The 21,474-nt window shown below is 40.8% G+C and overlaps 1 long non-coding RNA gene across 2 annotated transcripts; it reads left to right on the top strand.

Annotated features, from left to right (window-relative positions):
- Positions 1-200: 200 nt before the first annotated feature.
- LOC120759578 (uncharacterized) lies at positions 201-17,618 on the top strand. 2 transcript variants are annotated; one of them, XR_005703200.1, is made up of 3 exons: positions 201-470; positions 3,861-3,983; positions 17,122-17,618. It is a non-coding gene; the product is annotated as an uncharacterized LOC120759578 (long non-coding RNA). The 2 variants fall into 2 exon arrangements; XR_005703201.1 differs by lacking the exon at positions 17,122-17,618 and adding an exon at positions 11,950-12,031.
- Positions 17,619-21,474: the final 3,856 nt, after the last annotated feature.

Here is a 21,474-nt window from a genome sequence, read left to right on the forward strand (position 1 = left end):
GGAGTGGCGTGACAAGAATAGGCTGGTGAGCCTGACATCAACGCCAGGCAAAAATATTTATCGCTTTCTCTCCTCCTTTTTCATTCCTGACCTTGCTTCTTTTTGAACACCAGCCCAGTGACCTTGAAGCAACCTTCTCGTTGCTTAGTTTTCCTGTGCATTAGGAGTTGAGACTGATTCCCACTGAGGTCTCTGCAAGCCTGACTGGAATTCCAGTACCCTCCCTGCTAAATACAACCACAAAAGGTCCCCAGAAAGGCTTGGGAAAGCAGCTGGCCTGCTATGTGACAACAGCATGCAGGAGCTGGGAATCAGCCAAAGAGTAAGAGTACCAGCTGAAGGATTTAAATAAGGACTCAGCTCTGAGGCTCAGAGAGGGCCAGAGGTGTGTTTTGGAGACAGGCTGCAGGGGCTCTTCCCTTGTCTCTCTCCTGAGAACTGAAGTGGGAATGCCTGACCCATGGAAAACGGTGGGTTCACTTGCGCCTTTTTCTTTCTGGTTCCTTTGTAGGATAGAAGTTTGGACCAGGCTTCTCTGGCTTTAACAGTCTGTATCCAGCAACAAGAACTGTCAGTAGCCCCTAAACCTTATGTTTTCTCATATTATTCTATCCCTATTTTTTTTTGCCTTTCCTGCTTACTTTTTTTTTTTTTCCTTCAAATATATATTTTTTCAGATATTCCTGGTACTTCTCTCAGCCAGACACTTTGCTAAAAACACCACATGCAAAGTACAGCCTTATAGGGATAATAGGAACAGAACAGGGCTTGCACAGGTAACAGAGGGCATACTACAGAGTCTCTGAAACCTGCTGAGGGAGTTAAGCGTATCACGTGTCGATCACAGAGGAAAGACTTGTGGGGAGATTCACTGACCTCTGCTTCCATATACCCCTGGTACTTAGGCTTAGGTACTGTTTGTTGCACAAGCGAGCCTGAGAGATGTGTTTGATGGTACAAGTATCTTGGGTGTGCCATTTCTGGTTTTCACCCAAAAGTAAAGGAGAACTGCAGGGACATTTAGGGGGCTGAGAACAAACTTAAAAGGTAGTATAACATCTGGAATTCACAGTTTCTCTTTCTTTGCTAATCTTCTACAAGGATTTTGCAATAGATATGAGAACTGAGGGGCAAAAATATTATTTCAGTAAAAGGAAGAAGGTATAAAAACTGGAGACAAGAAAGGATAACATCACATTGTATACAACACCATCTTATTTTCCTAGGCACAAAATTAGGATAATTTATTATTCCTGTAGTCAAAAAAGTTAGATATTCTGCAGTCGATAAAGCAAGGTATGACAACTGGTTCCCAAGGTCTGAGATGGCTGTGGGATATTTCTGAAGCTTTTATTGCTATTATTTTAATAATCCTAGACACAGACTCCAGAGGACAAACAGGATGTTATTTTTCATGAAATGGGCCAAGGAGAAGGAAGAATAACTTCATTTGCTTCAAAAAGTGAAGAGAAGCTCCCTGCCCTGATTACAGCTAAGTAAGGGTTAAGAGAGGAGCAAAGGCAAGTAGTATCAGCCAATGTCACTGCACATATGTCTCACCATAGACCAAAAGATGTAAAAGGACAGAGAAAAGGACCTTCTACCATCTCCTCCAAAGAGCTATCAGTGGGACCATGTGCATCATCTAATTGGGAGAATGTGGATACTTGAGTGAGAGTTCTGGCCAGTCTTTTCAAGGTGAAGGGATCCTGACTTGCTTGCTAATACAAAAGATGGATACTAGTCCAGTATCACATATACATTTTACCCTTACGTGGCAAAAGGTATCAATGCCTCTCTTATTGTTTCTCTTGGAGGATCAGTGATGATGCTCTGAACTTGAAAGTAGCATCACTTAAACAAGTAATATGTCCAAGTAACATTCATTAGAGAGGTAATGTCCTCATGCTTTCACTCATAAATTGCTGCTCAGCAGTGGAGAGGCATTTACAGAAACCTTATGAAGTAACGCATTTCCTGGTTTATTGCCTGAGGACAAGTTAGCTAGACAGGCTTCCTCGTCTACATAAAATCAATTGATGTTAGCTAGACAGGCTTTCTCATCTTAGTGGATGCAATTGTTGTTAGCTAGACATATTCCTAACTTTAATAATAGGAGTTGCAGTTGCTGAATATTGTTTGTGGCAGGCTTGTCAACAAATGTCTGGTTTAATTTATAAAAGAGTACTGTGTCAACAATGGGAATTTATTGTTTTCTACATTTCATGCCTTCTGGGGTCCTTGGTACATGACACATTTTTATGGGAAAGGACTTGTGCTAAATGCAAAGCTCTGAGTGAATCTGGGGTCACACATTTACAACCACAAGCATTAAATATCTTGAGCTGTTTATCTGAGGTTTAAGACCTCTCCAGGGATGGGGCTCTGAACAACCTGGTCTACTGGGAGATGTCCCTGACCATGTCAGGGGGGTTGGAACTAGATGACCTTTAAGGTCCCTTCCTTCCCAAAGCATTCTATGATTTTATGAGTTCAAACAGGCTCCTTGCAAGGTATTAAGCAGCGTTCTTCCTTGCTAACCTCTTTTTTTTTTTTTTTCTTTTTTTTTTTTTCTTTGAGCTTTCCGGGTTCTCCATAAAAGAGCTGAAAGTTGCAGCATTTCACGAAGAAAATATTAGAAAACTATGTTTTTCCCTATATTGATGTTGTCTTGATGAATTCTTGAATAATTTCAGGAACCCCAAAACTGCATCTCTCAACAAAATTGCTGATGGCTGAAAGTTTTTTAGCAAAGTCTTCACAGGCTGAGTCTTTCAGCTCACTGTTCAGGCTATGATCACATTCCTTTGTTTCTGCTGGAGCTCTCTGGCATTTTGTCCCCTGCTTGCCCAGATGTGGCAAAGGAACCACTGCATAAAGCATAAAGCAGAAAATAAGAAGCGAGAATAAAAGTGTGTGTCCTGATCTTTTCCTGATTAGCAGTAATCTGTCCGGGACCTGAAACTGTGGAAATGTTCTGGAGTTTTGTGGTCTAGAAAAATAATCTGTGTCCAATTCCAGCTAAGTCTCAAAGGGAAAATCTATCTTTAACTTAAACTTTCATGAAGAAACATCTCTAAACATGACACACCCTGTTTTCTTATGAGATAGCCTTTATAGAAATGTCCCCTGGTGAGCGACTCAACTCTGCAAAAATCCTTACTAATTTCAAAATGTAAGTCATTAATGTGACAGAATCTTCTACTGAATAGATGTTTCCCTGCAGAATTATATTACCTTTCTTTTGGCTATGGAAAAGTAACTCCTTTCAAAATTTAAATATAATGATAGGTATTAAAGAGGAGGACCAGTTATGGTAGTTTTGATTAATAATAATTCATACCTTGTCTATATATTAATTAGCTTTCCTCTGTTGTGGTACATATGGATCATGTCCAATATGTCTTGTAAGACCCCTAACAAAGCAACAGCTGAATGTTTTAAATCCTCTAATACATTTAACTTCACAGCCACCTTGACAGGTAGGGAAATATTATAATGCACAAGACCTGTGTACCTCTTCCTACCCATAAATACCTCACTGAAACACCTATGTAAATCCAGCCATCTTAGGGTCCTCACCTGGCCAGTGAAACACAAACATTGTAGAAATCAAAGTCACCCTGAATGAGTTCTTAATTTTCCAGTCAGGTCACCTCACCAGGAACTGAAGAAGGATAGTGAAGGTCATATTTAAAGGACAGGACCTAACAATTTACAGTAGGTGCAATGGATTTGGGCCTGACCTCATGAGCATGGAGAGGCTGAAGAAAAGTCTCTGCCACGCTGTTCTTCCAAAGTCATTGTAATGTCAAGATGCGCTGACTTGCACAGACATTGAGCCTACTTCCCACCCACAGGCTTACCACCCTGTCAAAAAATCCCTCTGAAGTCTGAGACAACAGAGACGGGCCCTGAAAGCAGATCTGGCTTCCAGCTATCCATCATCATCCAAGTCAGAGTTGTTTGCTCCCCTGGAAAGGGTTAGTATTTGTGTTTTGCATCTCCATGTTACAACTGGAAGCAAATGCTGACTAGAACTGATCTGTAGCACCGGTAAGGGAACAACTCTCAGTGAAAACAATGGTTTTGTCATGACAACCTATGATGGGAAAAATCCAAGACTGTTTGTCAAGAAACCTTTCTGGAGAAAATTCATTTTATTTTAAAATATGTTTGGGAGCATTGCAGGGAGTTCTGGTTCTTTTCAAGGATTATCTGATACAGTAGAAATACACAGAAAGAGTGAGGCAGGGAAAAAAAGTCACACAGAAAGGGATAGATAGACTGAGTTGTAAGTGGTAATGTGATAATATTCTTATGTATGGCACCATCATTTCTCACAGCGAGACTATCTGACCAGATGTGGGTGGAAACAAGAGGAAGGAGGCAGAGAACATGTGGTGGGTGAGAGAATCCAGGTCTTTGAGGATGGTCTGTTAAGTGCTGGTACATGTATTTCTGTGGGAGTGGGAGGAGCTCCTATTGTATTTCAAGCTGAGAAAAGAAACCTTATACCAAATTATCACTTGCAGTAAGTGCAAGGTCAGCCACTTCTGAGAAGGCAGTAAAACATTCCCAGGGAAAGTTTCTTTGCACTCCTGATTGATTTCAAGAGCTTTCTGAAATTTTGAAAATTATTAATAGTGTCAGGCATAAAAAGGTGCCTGGGAAGTAAAAGAGTTCTCCAAGGAAAATGTATGTAAAAATGATCCAACCTCCTTTTTGTGGTTTTGCTCAGAAAACAAGAAGACACCATTTCTACAGGGAGGAGCTGAAAGGAGGGTTTCCCTGCACAGACATCTTTTTCTGGCTGAATTTTCATGCCCGTGTTGTTTTCTCTGCTGGCAGTTAACCACTCTGCTCAAATTATCATATCCCTGTATTGAGGGACTTGAATGAATAGGAAGAAAAAAGCTTTTCATGAAGCTTTGAAATGGCAAGAGGGATCAAATGAATATTTTCATTGGCATCAGCTAGACCCACTTTGTTCAGAGCAGGAGCTTTGAAAGTCCAGTGCCTGGAGCATCACAAAGTCATAGACCAGCACTTGGAGATCACCAAGATGAAGGAGAATATTGCCTCTTTTGGATTCCCCGACACTTCTTAAAAGAAATAAGGAACATACACAACTGGCACTGCCACCAGCTTTTTGTATTCAAAATTTTGCCCGGCTTAAGGCAGACAAACCCCCTCACCTGATGGGAATAGTTTGAACAAATACAATCTTTGAAGCTAAAAAATAATTTTGAACAGAATTCTTGTTAAGAAACATGTAACAACACCACAGCTGAGTCCTTTGCAGAGTGAGAGCTGAAGTCTTTGGATCTCTTTCTCTGCCCACCAAACCCCATGTGAAAAGCGGGATGAGGTTCCCACAAGCAATTCCAATTTCAATACTTTTCAGACTGTATTTCTTCAATTCTGTGGCCTCCTGTGGTAGCAAACTATGCAGGCTGGCTACCAGCTGTGTGAAGGCCTGATTATTATACATTTTAAATTTACCTGCTGGCAGCTACATTTATACTCAAGTGCCAGAAGAATGGAAAAAATAATGTAATGCATCTCAGTTGTTACCCAGAGTTGCTATGGGGACAGGATGGGTCTGGATAAGTGTCAGAAAAGGGTCTTGCCAAAAACCAGTATCATGTCTCTTAGGAAGACTCCCCAGAGGAGAGCCTAAATCTCAGTCTGGGAATCTCCCAGTGTGGGAAGTGGAGCAGGAAGGGAACAGATCGATCTGCAAGGATCCAGAAAGGAATGGTCTGACTCTCACCTGCCTGAGCCATGCAGGATGCAGAGGAAGATCAGAAGGACTGAAGAAGAAAAGTGACAGCTGGACATGGGTAGCTGTGGAAAAAGGAGCCTGTTGCCTGAGAACTCCTCACCAGTTTCACTAGCTCATGTTTCTGAGGAGTTTAGTATCAAGCACTTTGGGTTTCACTCAAAGCCGGCTAAGTCAATGGGAATCACTCTAGTTTTCTCTGTGTTTTGGACTGAGTCCTTTCAAAACAAGCAGTGAATAGAAACATAGGCTTTCTTCTTCCCTCTGGCCAGAATTTTCAGCATACCTCAACTTTTAGGATCATGACTGGGTTTTCCGACACAATTTCCCTGGGAATGGAGAAACGATCACAAATGACTGAAATACCCGGGCTCTCTTCAGGTGGTTCACTGGCCAAGACAGAGAGACTCCCTGCAGTCTCACACTTTGCCTGGTGATCACGAGACAGGAGCAGACAGGCTGGCAGCCAGCACCATGGTTCTCCAGCACAACCAGGAGCAAACACAGCCTTACAGGAGCTGAGCGTTGCTCACTCACTGGCAGCTGCCTGACAGTGCACTTCACCTGCATTTACGAAGTTCAATAAATTTCTGAGAATCTGGACTTACCTGGCTTTTTTTTGTTTGTTTGTATTTATTGCCAAGTTTTCCCAGTAAGAGCTCCAGGTAGGTGAATTCCTTCAAAGGTCTTGTCCTAGTTGTGAATACTCAGAATTTGCCAGCTCTGCCCCAGCACCTGGAATGCATTGTCTATTTTCTGTGGCAGCAGAAAGATCTGTGACACTAAAGGAGTGTGTTTTTCACCACATGCTGGAGCTGGAGGCCCCTGAGCACATAAGCTGGCCAGAACTGGTGATAAACCTACTGAATATATACATGTGTGGTTATCTTTTAAATAAATTGTCTACTTAATTAAATCTGAGATGAGACTCATTACATAGGACATTCTTCAGAAAAAATCCTGAAAGAAAGGAGTTTTTTTTGCTTTCACCAAATTTTAGACTGTTGAGGTGTTCTTGTGAGTGGTATCCCAAAAACACCTCGGCTAACTTTTGATTTTAAAATAAACACATTTAGAGAGGCAGAAAGTGTTGCAAATGTTTATATTTTGCTTGCCTTTTATTTGAGTTCCTCTAATTCTGAAACAGGAAATAATTTTTTGTCCTTAAGTGGAACAGGTCTTTTTATGGTACTTGTGTTTTCTAAGAGATGATTTTCTATTACTTGTTATCAGTTATCTTTTCCAGCTCACAAAGCATAGATAGTTGATTCCCCTTTTCTCCAAAGGGCTTCCATAGGTATTTTAACATCTGCAGGAAAACAGATATAATCATTTCTGCATCATGGGGAGGTCCTAAGGGGACTAAGGTAAAATAAAAGGGTATCCAATCTACTTGGAACCTCTTATATAAAACATTTTTGCTACAAAATTTGACAAATTGTCAAAGACTTTTGGGGAGGAGGCCATTAAGTTTTTTTTAATTACTTGGATTTTTTAAAATTTATTAAAAATTTAATCCGATTTTATTTTTCACAGTCAAATTTTAAGTTGAGCTTCCAGATGCAAATGATTTTTGCAAAACTTATAATGGAAGAGAATTAGAAAAATAACAATCAGATAAAAACAATGTATCCCAAAGGCATTTAAACAAAGCATAGGAATTGTCACAAACTTCTATTTTACTTATCCCTTTGTAACAAAAAATAGTCCGAATGTCTTTGCATTACGACACAGGATGAGAAAAAATGTCAAAAATTTCACAAATTTTTCTGAGATGGAGGAATTGTCCCCACCTGACCATATCCTCCACCCAGGACTTGCCAATCACATCCCTTCCTCTGACTTCCACATTCCATTGGCACAGGGTGTGCTTCTCTCCCTGATTCTGTACCACATGACCAAAAAAGCCACCCATGTGGGGAAGGACCTTGAGCTTGGTGAGAGCTGCAGGAGCAAAACTTACTAACTGCTCTAGGGAAGAATAAGGCTGCCAGACTGCAGCTGCAGCTCTGACCAGCACCAGTCACTAAACCGTGGTTCTCTCCCACACACCAGCCAGCCCAAGGCTCACCTTAACTGCCTAAGGGCTTCCTGGAGAGGCCTTGGAGTGTTCACTCCATCTGGCTCATTACTACTGTATGTCCTGTGTTGGTAGAGTTGTGGTTCAAATTCAGTTACTAGTGGGGCTCTGCAGCTCATGTTAATTACATTTGTACCTGGCTTTCAAGAGTCTCAACAGCTCTGCCGGGCTGCTACTGTTTCTCTCCAGCTCTCTGAGGGACAGCTCCGGGCAGACTGCCCAGAGCAGGACACAGAATCAGAAAGTCAAGGTTGGAAGAGATCTTCAAGGTCACCCAATCCAACTGTCCACCCAGCACTGATGCTGTAACCCCTAAACCACTAAACCAAATCACCCAGCTCCAGATGCCTCTTAAGCACTTCCTTGGTGTCATTCCACCACCTCCCTGGGCAACCTCCTCCAGAGCCTGGCCACCCTAACAACGACAAAATTTTTCTAACATCTAGTCTGCATCTGCCCTATCTCAGTTTAGGACCATCTCCTCTTGTCCTCTCACTGCAGGCACAGTGGAAGAGACTGGGTCCACCCCCAAGCCTCCTCTTCTCTAGACTGAACAAACATAGTTCCTTCAGCTGTTCATCATGTCTTCTAGTGCTTTTGTGAGACTTGTTGCCCTTCACTCCAGCACCTCAAAGTCGTTTTTGAAGGGAGGGGTCCAGAACCGAACACAGCACTGCAGGTACAGCCTCCCCAGTACCAAGTAAAGGGAGATAATCAGTGCCCTGCTTCTGTTGGCCACACTGTTCTTGATACAGGCCAAGATGTTTTGGCCTCCTTGTCCACCTGGGCTCATTCTGGCCCATATCCAGCTACTGTCAGCCAGCACCTCCCAGTCCCCTTCCACCTGTCCTCCCCAGGCTTGTAGAGCTGCATGGGTTTGTTGTAACTCAAATGCAGGACCCAGCACTTGGCCTCATTAAACAGTGAGCAAGGCTGTTCTGCCTGTCCATCTGCAAGATGATTTTCCCCACTGCTGCAATTTAACCCCAGCTAGCAACAATGTACCACAAAGCACTCACTCACTCACTCACTCACTCACTCACTCACTCACTCACTCACTCACTCACTCCCCTCTGCCTCACCCTGCTGGGATGAGGAAATCAGAAAAAGAGGTAAAACCCATGAGTTAAGATAAGAACAGTGTAAGAATTGAGAAAAAAAATAATAATAATAAATTGTGATTGCGGCATGCAAAGCAATCACACGGAGACAAGAGATTTGCAGGGCAGAGTTGCTCCTCAGAGAGAGAGCAGGGCCGAGAGTCCCAGCCTGTTTATTTCTTACATTTTTATACATTTGTGTGTCTGGTTGTGGATTGGCTTCAGGGGTTACTACCTTTCAGACCAGTGGCCAGACCAGCTGTCAGTTACAATTATTTTCAGACTAGAAATATGTAAACAAAGGACAGGGAATGAAAAACAAAAGGTTTGTTTATGTTTCCCATGTGTGAGAAAAGTGAAAACTGCTCCTAATATTGTGCAGAAACTAAAGAAACTGACTCCATCATATGAACAAGTAGAAGGCTTTAAAAAACTCAGAAAAACCGGGGTGACAATAAATAATGTAAGGAAAAGGAGAGATAAAGGGATTAAAATGCGAGAGAAAAAAGTGACACACTGTACAAGTGCTCACCACTGTCCCCCATTAGTGGTCAGCCCCTCAGCCAACTCTCCTCAGTTTATATATTGGGCACAATATTCCATGGAATGTCCATTTGGCCAGTTCAGGTCAACAGTCCCAGCCATGCTCCCTCCCATCTTCTTGTGCATTTCCTCAAAGGCAGAGCATGAGACACTGAAAAGTCTTTGACTCAGCATAAGCACTACTTAGCAACAACCAAAACATCAGTGTGTTATCAACATTGTCCTGCTGAATCCAAAACACAGCACTGCACCAGTGCAATGAATTCTGTTCCAGCTGACACTCATGTCAATTGCTGAGATTCCACAAGAAGATTGGGATCTGTTTTGATTTTCTCAAATGAAAAATAGAGAGATTTCATATTCAGACTCTGAATATTCATAGACAGAAGAGGCAGATTCAACTCCCCTTTACCAAATGTGTACCAGTGCAGAAATAGAGGTGAGAATTTTAAGAACTACAGTGCACATTGGTTAGGACTGCTCCTCCAAAGGAGACAGGAGCTCTCCACAGGGTGCTGATAGAGTCTCACCCAGCTCACAGGTCCAGCCTAAATGGGGTAAGAACAAGGGCTGGGGCTCTGGGAAAGGGAACTGCTTATCTGAAAGAAAAGAATGCAGAGGACAGCTCAGCCATAGCTTTCCTGTAAGACCCCGTATTCTTCTTTGGAGATGTTGAAAAATGAGCTGAACAAGGCCCTGAGGAAGCTGCCTGAGCTGGCCATGCTCTTAACACAGTCAGTCAGTCAGTCAGTCAGTCAGTCAGAGGATGGAGCTCCAAATACCTCTTTCAGTCTGATTTTTTGTCTGATTCTGTGTGGTTACTGCAACACCAGGTGTCACACCAGACACAAAGAAATAGTGAAAGGTCAGGAGCACTGAGAGAGAAAAGTATGACCTGTGGAACTCATGCAACCAGTCATATTTGTAAGCATAATAGCATGGCCTGTGTGACCAGTGATGATTCTGCATACTTTTAGATAAGCCCTGACAAATCATAGTTCACAATACAAGAGAATTTTTTAGTTTAAAAAAGAAACTAAAAAAAACCCAAAAAACAAACAAACAAACAAACAAACAAACATGAAAAAACAAGACAAAACAACAACAACAACAAACCAAACAACCCTGAAGCTTGATGCAATCTCCTGGAAACTGAATTTGCATCCTTGACTTCACTGGTTTTCTGCAAGATTTTAAAGCTCCCATCAAACTGTCAACCTAAGGGATGTATTCATATATTACAGAACCTAAAGAAACTGCAATGATCAAATTTGATTCTTTTCTAACATATGCCATAAGACTACTCTTCAATCATTCCTATAGTGACAAAAGTGTATCTTCTGGAAAAAGCTCTGAGACTTAAAGGAAGGTACAGAAAACGTTCCTTGGAGCAGAGGTAACTGAGACAACTGAAGTTCCTGCCAAAGGTACCAATCATTACAGCAGTGGCTGAGAGCAGCTAAGCTACATGGGATGAAAGGATTTTTGTTGGACCAACCGTGACTCTGGAAGCAGAGAGCTGTGAGAGACAAAGCCAGAAAAAGGCCAGAGATGCAAAACACTGAATTTTGAAAAAATCAGGCAAAATGTTTCTGGCGCGTTTGGATTTCTCAGTGAGGAAACCACCTCCTGCTTTTATTTTTTATTTATTTTGTGAAGCAAGGAGACCTGGCTCACACTTCTGGCAAATAAATCAGATTGCACAAAGACTCTGCATGACTCTATCAGCTCCTCCTCCCAAAAGAAACATGACACAGAAAAACCCTGAATAGCTGCTAAGCATTCAAGCCAAAGGAGCATGGGATTTCCTGCAGCAGAATTTTATGGTTTCTTTGCAGCATTGAGAGAATACTTGGTGTGGGCTGTTCTGCCAGAGGGGCCCATGTAACATATAACTGCTCCTCAGAGTACACAGAAATCACAGAGAACACAACTTTCTGCCTGTGGGTAGCTATGGTCACAGTGAAGAACACAAGCTAGACACACAGAAGTACCCACATGTGCCATCACCAGCGAGTTCATGCTGCTGGTGTCACTGTCAGTGTGCAGCAGGGTTGAGAAAGCAGCACAGGAGCTTGAAAAGAAATTACCTACAATCCTTAATGCTTGGTTTATTATTAACATATTCCAGAAATATGGGGATGGGCTTCAGATGCTTTATGCCCCATGTGGCGGTTCCTTGACTCTGTTGGGAAGAGAGAGAGACAAATGAGCAATTGGGCCCAGAGTGAACAGGGATATTAATTAAGGAGAATGTGCCAGTCCCCTGAGGCCTGTAGAGCCCTCTCTGGGAAGTGGTTCAGAGTTGTGGGTTTTTTTTTTTTTTTTTTTTTTTTTTTTTTTTTTTTTTTTTTTTTTTTTTAAAAAAATCACATATTGCCCTTAGTTGATGTACATAATGTAAAGTGTGTAACACAATCTCCATAACTTGCATCTCACAGAAAGACGAGAGCGCAGCTGGAAAAGGAAATGCACCAGAATTTCCCCTGCTACTTACAGAAAGCATATCTCTTGAGAAAGAAGGTATTATTTATTCATAATTACAGTAGGATATCTATTGGCACTTAAGCCTGACACATTTCATCTTTTTTAGCCATTCACATCCTTACTACTTTTTTAGATTGCATTGATATCTGACAGGGACAGGCAAGTTCTAAACAACATCCCTACCATCCAGCAGCTCCTATAAATTTGATGGATGGATATCAACATCAGATATTTGAATGAGGCTGTCTGGCTCAGATTCCAAGCCAAATTCAACTACATCACACAGCTGGTCCAGATTGGTTAAGAGCAGTTAAAATTCAGATGCTTGCCATACATCCACAGGTCATGGCTGAGGGTGAGATCTATAATAAAAACCAGGAGAACTAAGTCACTAAAGTACTGAAACAAGTTCCCTACTGATTTCAATGGGACTGAGGTACCTAAATATTTCTGCTTATAAGCCTTCCTCCCTTTGTTCCTCCCTGTCCCACTATGGATAGTCAAAAGGCTGAGGTAGAGGCTGTCCATCACCTCATGATCTTTGCATACCTTGCACAATAGGACTGCAGTGGCTGCTGGCTGGTTTGGCACTCTAGTTGTACAAAAGCACCAGAAATTCTACAGTTCACCGGTGATATGACTGCCAGGCAGATGGGGTGGTTGAACTAAGCCTTGACTGGAGCTGAAACAGAGCATGCATCCATTTCATTGTGCAGTCTCCAGTTTCACTGATCACTTCTTTCTCTCCTAAGCTCCCCTGTAACCTACCACATCTGCATGTCTGTGGTACCTTGGGCCTCCAAGGAAGAGGAGTAATCATTCCAGAATATATTTGCTTCCAAGCAGATGTTTACTTAGACAGTTTTAAACACAGAATGGAGGAATTCAGTTGGATAAAGATACATACAGTGTCATCCAAGTGCTTGGGATATCAAGGCAGATGCGACAAAAACCTGTGGGAAACTTCCATCCTCACAGGACAGCATCTGGTTTGGAAAAAGACATGAAATCACTAAAATGGTACTTGGTGCCTGTATTCAGGCCATTGAGCCAGGCTCCAAACGTCATCTTCTGAAGTAAAAGTTATTGGACACCTTATATTACTTCCATCTTTACATTATGGGGTTATCAAGACACACCATAAATTTTGAAGATGAAGGCAGAAGGACTTTCTTAAAATAATACCCAAGCTTCAGGTACATTTTCTATGATTCAAGACTCACCAAGCAATTTAGTCACAAGTGCTGCAGGCAGTGTGGAGCTGGGGCAAGCAATGAGGCCCTGTGGGGCAGCAGGATGCCCAGGGGCTGAGAAGCATCAGGGGACTGTGTTGCCTTCCAGTAGGTACAGGCAGTACCTGCAGCAATGCCTTTCGGGGCTCCCTGACACACTTGATTGATGAAGACTGTGTTCAAGACACACACTGGCCAGAAAATTGCACTGGTTATCGGAAAGTCCATCAGCAGGGCTCCCTGTTGGAGACATCATCCTGCAATTATGTGGAAGCGCACATCTGGCTGCAGGAGGAGTGTAAGGGGGAGCCGTTTGGGAGTGTCTTTTTTAACACAAGAAACATGAAAAGTTTTGCGTCTGGAGGAATCAGTCATCCCTTAGATGTTGGGCCATTTTCTTCAGAAATGAGCCTCCTCCCAGACAGGGGAAGGAGAGAGATGTTCCCTGTGTCATGAACAGGGTGGGGACTCACAGCTCATTGGTGTTTGTCCTGGTTTCCCTAACACATGTCTGAGTCAGGGAAGCTCTGCTGTCAGGGAAAGTGCGGGCTGTAATGGTAAGGTGAAAATTCCTGTTTGCATCATTACGCTTTATTTCTTCATCTCAAGTGACTAAAAGCTGTTACGGAATGCTGTTTTCCCTTTCACCATCTGATGAGTTAATAGGGAGCCCAATTAAATGCAGCACAAGACAAACCAGTTATATGTGTCTCCCACTGTCTGACTCCCTGTCAGAACTGTTACATCACTTTTAAGTCATTTCCTTTCCCAGATGAGGCAGCTTCACTTACACTGAAGAGCTTGATCTAAATCAAACAGTCTTACAATAAACCAGACAGCCTCATTCAAATATCATTGACATTTAGCCTCGGAGGGGTTTCTTCAGGCGGAAGTTGAAGCTTCTCAAAAAATGACAAAAAATTTTCATCATTAAAACTTCAAGTGACAACTTGGAGCTAAGTATCATGAACTTTGCGATTGCATTTTAAATGACAGAAATTTTATTTGGTGTAGCAGTGCCCAGGGTGGCAGAAGGAAAAAGAAAAGAAAGTATTTCCAAAACCACGTCACAACAGACTCTAAGAACTCTCAACTTGATGATTTAGCTGTTGGATTTCTCCATAAACTATCAATCTGTGGTATGAAGAAGCAGCATCTGAGGGTTTCCTTAGAGAAAAGCAGAAGTGCTCGCATATAACATAATGTGAGCTATATAGTGAGCTACATATATAATCTAACATGAGCTATATATATATAATCTAACGTGAGCTATATAATGTTCACTATAATAGTGAACATGCAACTCAACTCAGATATTATTCAGGAAGGAAATTTTCAGCAACTGCAGCCCAGGTAGAAACACATCCATTGTTTCGTATCTCAGACAGGGTGGACCAGATGTGATGGCTTTACGTTGAGCAGAGAAAAGACTTAGAAGAAGCAAACCTTATTCTCCTTACTTTCTTTACATAGTTTTATATATTACAAGAATCAATAAACCCACAAAGCTAAAAACTGCTATCATGGAAAACTGTAGCTGTTTTCTTACCTCTTGTCTTGAAAAGAGTTGGAAAAAAACCCAAAGGAAAACCTGGATCAGGAACTTTATCTTAGTAAGGTATATCTTCCCCTGATTGTATCCCTAGAACACAGTAATCTGTATTATCAGCTCTAATCAGAGCCATCATATGGCCTTCCAAACCAAGTCATGGCCTAAGCTTCAGACAGCTCTGTGAAAAATCTTGTTCCTTTAAGAGACAGTTATCCCTTGGTTCCTTTCAGGACAATGCCAGAACTCATGGCTTTATTCTGTATAAATGAGAAATTCCACCCCTCGTTAAACCGATATAGTCTGTAGAAGATAATTAACCACTTCTTACAGTTTATCCAACCCACAAAATTTGGGTCAGATATTGCTTGCCACCCACATTAATTGCCCAGAACAGACTGACTGGTTTTGGACAAAACAGTGTCTCACAAGCACTTAATATCCCTGGCATGGCATAAAAAGAAACAGAAACCTGAGAAGAAGAGAAAATTAGAACAGTGGGAAGAAAAACAGTTTTTTAACTGTGCAATGGACTTTGTCTAATGAATCCCCTTTGAAAACCACCCATAGTAATAAATTAGGATGTAATATATTGCAGATGGATCAACAGGGGCACACACATAGTCTTAAGTATCTGCCACAGGTGTTTGATTTTACATTTGACAGCAGATCAAGGAGCGACCATGCAAGGACAATTGTGCTATAGCTTGCAGGGCTAAAAACTTTTTCTATATTGGAAGGAAAACTAAGCCCCTTGGTTGTTCTGTGGAGCAGAATCAGTTGATATAACTGGTTTTTGATTGAAAACATTGTTAAAATTTTAGATCTGGACTTTTTTCTGCATATAATATTTAGAAGACATCTAAACAGAAGCATCACTGGGATTCAGTAACTTTAATATAATTTTACTTTGACAGAACAACAATGCTGACAATATTACATTAAAATATGTCTGGACCTGACCAACTTCTGTGAGGTCCTTCATGCATAGTCTGTCACATTGGCTTAAATGTTGGATGGTCTCTAGAAATAAACCTCAAATCATACAGCGTTTAACTACATGAAACTTTTGGGGGTATTCACCACCTATTGTGAAGATATACTCAGTATTTTTTTCATGTCTACGGATCAACCAACCAAACAAAAAAATTTACACAGGAGAAAATCCTGTTCTTCCAAAACATATAAAAATCTACAGAGGAACAAAAAACCAAACCAAACCAAACCAAAACCACATGTAAGGATGTTAGAGACATTCTCATTGAACCTTGTACCATTTGTCTAGATTCCTGCTGCTGTCAGTGTTCCAGTTTTCTACAGCTTCTCAAAGAAGTCTGGAATGATTGGCCATTTCCTGAGTTCCAGTTAAGTTTCCTAGCCATGTAAATAGTAAACTTCCTATCCATGTCTCAAATAATTTAGCTTTATTGTTCCTCCCATCCATGTTTCTGTTTCTCAAGAAAAACCCAACCAAAGAAGAAAACTCCAAAGCCAACTGCAGTAGTTTTGGGAATCTCCCAGTTCTTGCACATACACAACGTAGCAAAGGGTATCTGCACACCAGTCACCCCGGTTCACTGTACACTGAAACAGAAAGGCAGCCCCTGGGAGCTGGGTGGTTTAAACAGAAATGCATTGTGCAATGTAAAAGGCTTTATCCTCTAGTCCAAACAACTGGGCTACTTATGCAGCTGGACCTGTGGTCTGACTTTTTCATTCTTTGTTTATTCCTGAGTTTCTCCACATGCTATTTACTGCGGTCTTGGAATAAAAAGTGCTCAGGACAGTCTTTGCTTGGCACCAGATATGAGTCTTATTTATTTAAATTATTCTCTCCTAGTTTGCAGCTGATGCTGCAGGTAGTGTCATGCTGGAGCTGTTGTGGTCTCACATTTTGCTGTGTCTGGGACAGTATTCTGAAGACAGAACACTGTGGAATATCAGTGCATTTCTGTTCCTGATTCTGGTCAAACGTCAATTTTTAATTGAATTCCAACAGCTATGGTCTAGTGACAAATGCTCTGCATTAGGCCTGCTCATGACCTAAAACCGAGAGCTACAGCAGAATCTCTGCTAATAATAAACAGTATTAAATGTCAGCCAGACGAAACTGAAGAATGAAAAAACAAATAGTATGATGCGGGGAGTATTACTCTGCCTTGAGTAATACTTTTGAACATAAAAATTCACTTCCACAGAGTGAAGTTCACAAGTCTTCCTACTGACTTGAGGAGAAGCCGGATCAGGACCAATGATTTAGTTTCTCCTCCTTACCAACTATCCCTGCCTTAGTACTGTTCTTCTGGTCAGACATGTTTCTATTTTGAGTCTTTTCTTCTCCACAGATCCCCAGAACATGCTGAGGATAAGCTTCAACTGCATTCAACATTTTGCCGTGAGAGGCAATTTGCTCTGCAAGCAAGGAAGAATGTTTTATTGTTCTGGCACTTTGTCTCTTTGGATATGGTTTAGAAATCAAATAATATGTTGAAAACATGCTTCAACAGAAATGAAGCCCAAAAATCCTCATTTTTGTTTATTTTATTCAGTTATTCTGAGACTTCTATCAGAGCTAACACCTCATAGCTTTAATGGAAGTCCTTCAATAATAATGGAGATAGACAAACAGTATCCAGGATTGTCACTACAGGTCAGAGCTTGTTGTAGCTCTACTGATTCTTTGGAAGACTTTAATTCTTTTAACTCTTTCTGTCCTTTGAAAAGACAAAACACTCTTTCGGATTTTTATGCAAAAAGTTAAGACCAATGAAAATCAGAAACTGGCTCAGTAGATACAAGTAGTTATGAAGGCAGCTTACCTCCAAAAATTTTGCCTGTATTTGCCCACAGCAAATAAAATTGTTTTCAAAAGTTACACCATCAAACTCTGCCCATTTTTTCCTGTAATGAAATACAAAAATAGAATCTGCTCCTAAAAGCTGTAGGTCAGTAGTTCCCAGAAAGACTGTGGGGTTTTTGTAAAAGGGCAAAAATAAAAAAGATTAAAAATTATACAAGTGAAGAATATTGTAAACTGCTGTTAATTTCAAACTTCAAGTTTTGAAGCCATTTAACCCTACAGTAACTACTTTAGGGAAGGTTAACAGCTATTTCTGGTATTTTTCTGGATATTTCTGGAAACAAATGGGGGCTACTCTGTCAGCATGAACTACATTTGCACAGAGAAAAAACTGAGGCAATTATTTTTGTATGTTCAAAATAATGGAGAGGATTACACTGGCAACTAACATCACCTCAGAATCCACAGGCTCCATCATCATGGGTTTTATAATTAAAGCCTTGCCTTTGACTGCAGAACCTTCCTCAGCTCACACAATTTTAGGAAAATTAATGTACTAAAATACTTAGGTTTTGTATAAGGGCATCTTGAGAAGCAAATAGAACTGGAAAATTCATTCCAAGACTTGAACACAAAAATTCTCAAGAAACACTTTCTGGTGTTAGGAAGAATATCATTAAGTCAAGTCACAAAAACATTAGTACATCAAAAACTGCACAAAGATGAGATCTATCATTACTGGAGTCAGAATAAACCCTTGATTTTTGCATTCCTCAGTTCCTTCCCATGCACACAAGGCAAAATGAATTACAGGTAAAATAACATGCAGTGTTGACCTTAGTGACAATATCCCTCAGAAATATTACCTGGTTTCTTCCTTCATTTCTTACCATTATTCTTTGAGACAACATGCTATAAAATCAGAGGTGATTGGAGGAAATAAAGAACACAATCTTCCATAACTGGAAGAAAAAAATGATAGCTTGGTTTTCTTAACAGTCTGAGTGGAGAAAAGTTTTATTGTGGATGCAGAATGGAAGCCAGTTTTAAGCCAGTTACGTTCTTTTACCTGTAAGAAGAGGGAACAGTTAGAAATAAAGTCACAACCAAAAGAAGGTAGAGAAACCAAATGTGAAATGCTACTGGTCAGAAACACTCACTATCCATGATCTTTGGTTTTACAGGATAAAATTCTGAATTAATGAAACCAATGGCAGAATTTCTGCTGCTGTAGAGCTCATACAAAACTCTGATGACTCATGAGTATGTGTCAACAGGCAAATTACATTTTCATATTCCAAACTCAGATTAAAAAATTGACACCAGTAAGTGATAGCTGTTTTGTTGAATGACGCATTAACTGAATTGTTGGTGTTCACATCACACTTTGAATAACCTGTGTTTGTGGGACATGGCAGATAGAAAAAACATTTTCTCTTTCTATGGAAGGCCATTGTCTGGTTTAGAAAACTCTAAAGTTGGATGCAAATCAAAATTTGTGGTTTCAGTCCATCTCTGGCATATTCTTCCCTACCATTTCAATTCCTTTCAACTAAGTACCTTATATACAAGGAAACACTGTCTAAATCCAGCAGCCTGTTTTGGAGGAGTTATTCAACTCAAACCTTCAACAAAGTGAAATTCATGGCACTGAGCCAAATGGTGGTTTATTCATGCCTTTCTATCAGCAATCTATTTGAACTGCCTGAGACTCCCTGAATAAATAGCTGGCCCCTGCTGTTTGCCACAGAGATCAGACTTCACTGCTGGCAGCATTCACGAGATGAACCCTGCAGTGCTTTCTCCTGTGCCCACCGTGCTCTTCCTGTGCTGCGGTTGACACCCGAAGCTCCTGGCCCCTCTGTACTTCACATCTGATCCATGTGTTCTTGAACTGCTGTCCTCTGCTTCGTTATGTGCTGCTGGAGCACCTGGCTTCATTCACCTACCAGACTTTGAGATTATCCCTCAAAAAAATAACACAACAGTACTGCAGCATTTTTAGCTGTAAGTACTGAGGACATATTTACTTGGTAATTCACCAGGCAGAAGGTCCCAGACCTTCCCAGATTCTGGGACTACCATCTCACGGTAACTTTGTAAATTCTTCTGACTCCCATTATCTTTATTCTATTCTCCTTTTGTAGGTTATTAGTGATTTACTTCTCTAGTGAGCATGTTCCATACATTATTCCAGTGGCTACTTTGCTCCAAGCACACCATTGCTTTTTCACACCAACTCTGGCAAATAAAAATATGTCTGTTTGCAATCTGTAAATTTGTACCATGTTTAAACTATCCATTTCAAATATCTTCAAATGACGCAAAGATTTTTAGACTGATGTATTTACTCTCCATTTTCTTTCCTCCACTCTAGGCATTTAGAGTCTTGCTGGTTCCAGCTTTAGATCAGGAGAGTTACTGTTGATATTTATTACAACTGTACTCATTAACTTTGGAAAAAACCCACTCAGTTTAAGTGCTTTTGCAAGACTTGCCTGTTCTACACCAACAACTGAGGTTGCCAGGTGCTTTTGTTTATTTAATTCTCTCCTCCTTTCTTTTTTCCCAACAGAAACTGTGGTAATTCAGGCTTTTAGAAAATACTTGGAAACATGATATTTTGCATTAAAAAATTAGGCCATGCTCATATTGCCAGCAATGCATGTTTGAAGTATTAACACAAAACACCTAAAAACCCCATAATATTAATAAAGAACTCTTCATTAAAACACTCTTTCAAGACAAGCCAGCTGTCTTTCTTACCCTGAAAAAAAGCCAGGAAACCCAGATGTGGAGCTAATCAAATTATTCATTATAAATGAGCTACCTGGCAATATTAGCTATTTTTCCCCCTAATGATTCAGAAAAAACCCCATGAATTTTACATACTTATTTATTATTTGAGTTCATCCAATACCTTGTGCAGGAAACTGCTTTGATTCATTGTCTAGGCATTAGCCATTAGTGGTCTGACTTAACAAAGCAGTATCAGGACTGAGAAGTTGTTGTAATACAGGATTTTCCACTGTGCTTCTCTGTTATCTGAAGACAGATAAGAGGCAGACTATCATTTAGGAAAAACTTTTCCACGGGGAAATTTATTCATGCTGCCAATAGCTTTTCATTTCTTTGGTGTCTTGCAGCAGATACCTAGCATGAGATGGCTGCTGAAGCTGGGAGAATGAGCAATGGCTCCGGCTGCCAGTGCTGACTGGCCATACCCTTGCTCCCCAGATACTCAGGGAACATATGTGGAACTTACTTGTTATTTAATCTGCCTGATTTGCACGTACAACATCTTCACTGCATTCCTTGAGAGGAATGGATCTGTGGCCATTGTGTTCTCCATTGTGGAGACCAATCTGCCAAACCACTCTTATGAGTCTTACCCATCAAAATTACACCCAAGGCATGAATACAACTTAATAACTTCAGGATCAAAATGGTCAATGATCATTCAATCAGTTAATTGACAGATTAAATTAATATTTTGCAGCTCATTCTAAATACTTGAGGGTAATCATAAGTAATCATATCTACCATATCTAGGAGGGAGAGGGAATATCAGGTGGCTCAGAGCATTAGGGAGACAGAAACCACGCTGAGGAGACAGAGTATCTCATTAAACATGAAGTTTTTCAAGTTTGAAAGCAATGAAAGTCAGTGAACGTCACTTGCTCAGGGCATTAGGGAGACAGAAACCACTCTGAGGAGACAGACAGAGTATCTCATTAAACATGAAGTTTTTCAAGTTTGAAAGCAATGAAGGTCAGTGAACGTCACTTGCAGAAACCTTTGTTTCCTTTCCTACCCATGTTTATTGAACTGTAGTTCAGCTTCATGACAGCTGTACCACACTTATTTCATGGCTACACTATTCTTATATTCAAAAGAG

This window comes from Hirundo rustica, chromosome 1 (assembly GCF_015227805.2).
Source record: "Hirundo rustica isolate bHirRus1 chromosome 1, bHirRus1.pri.v3, whole genome shotgun sequence".
In the NCBI taxonomy this organism is placed as follows: Eukaryota; Metazoa; Chordata; class Aves; order Passeriformes; family Hirundinidae; genus Hirundo; species Hirundo rustica.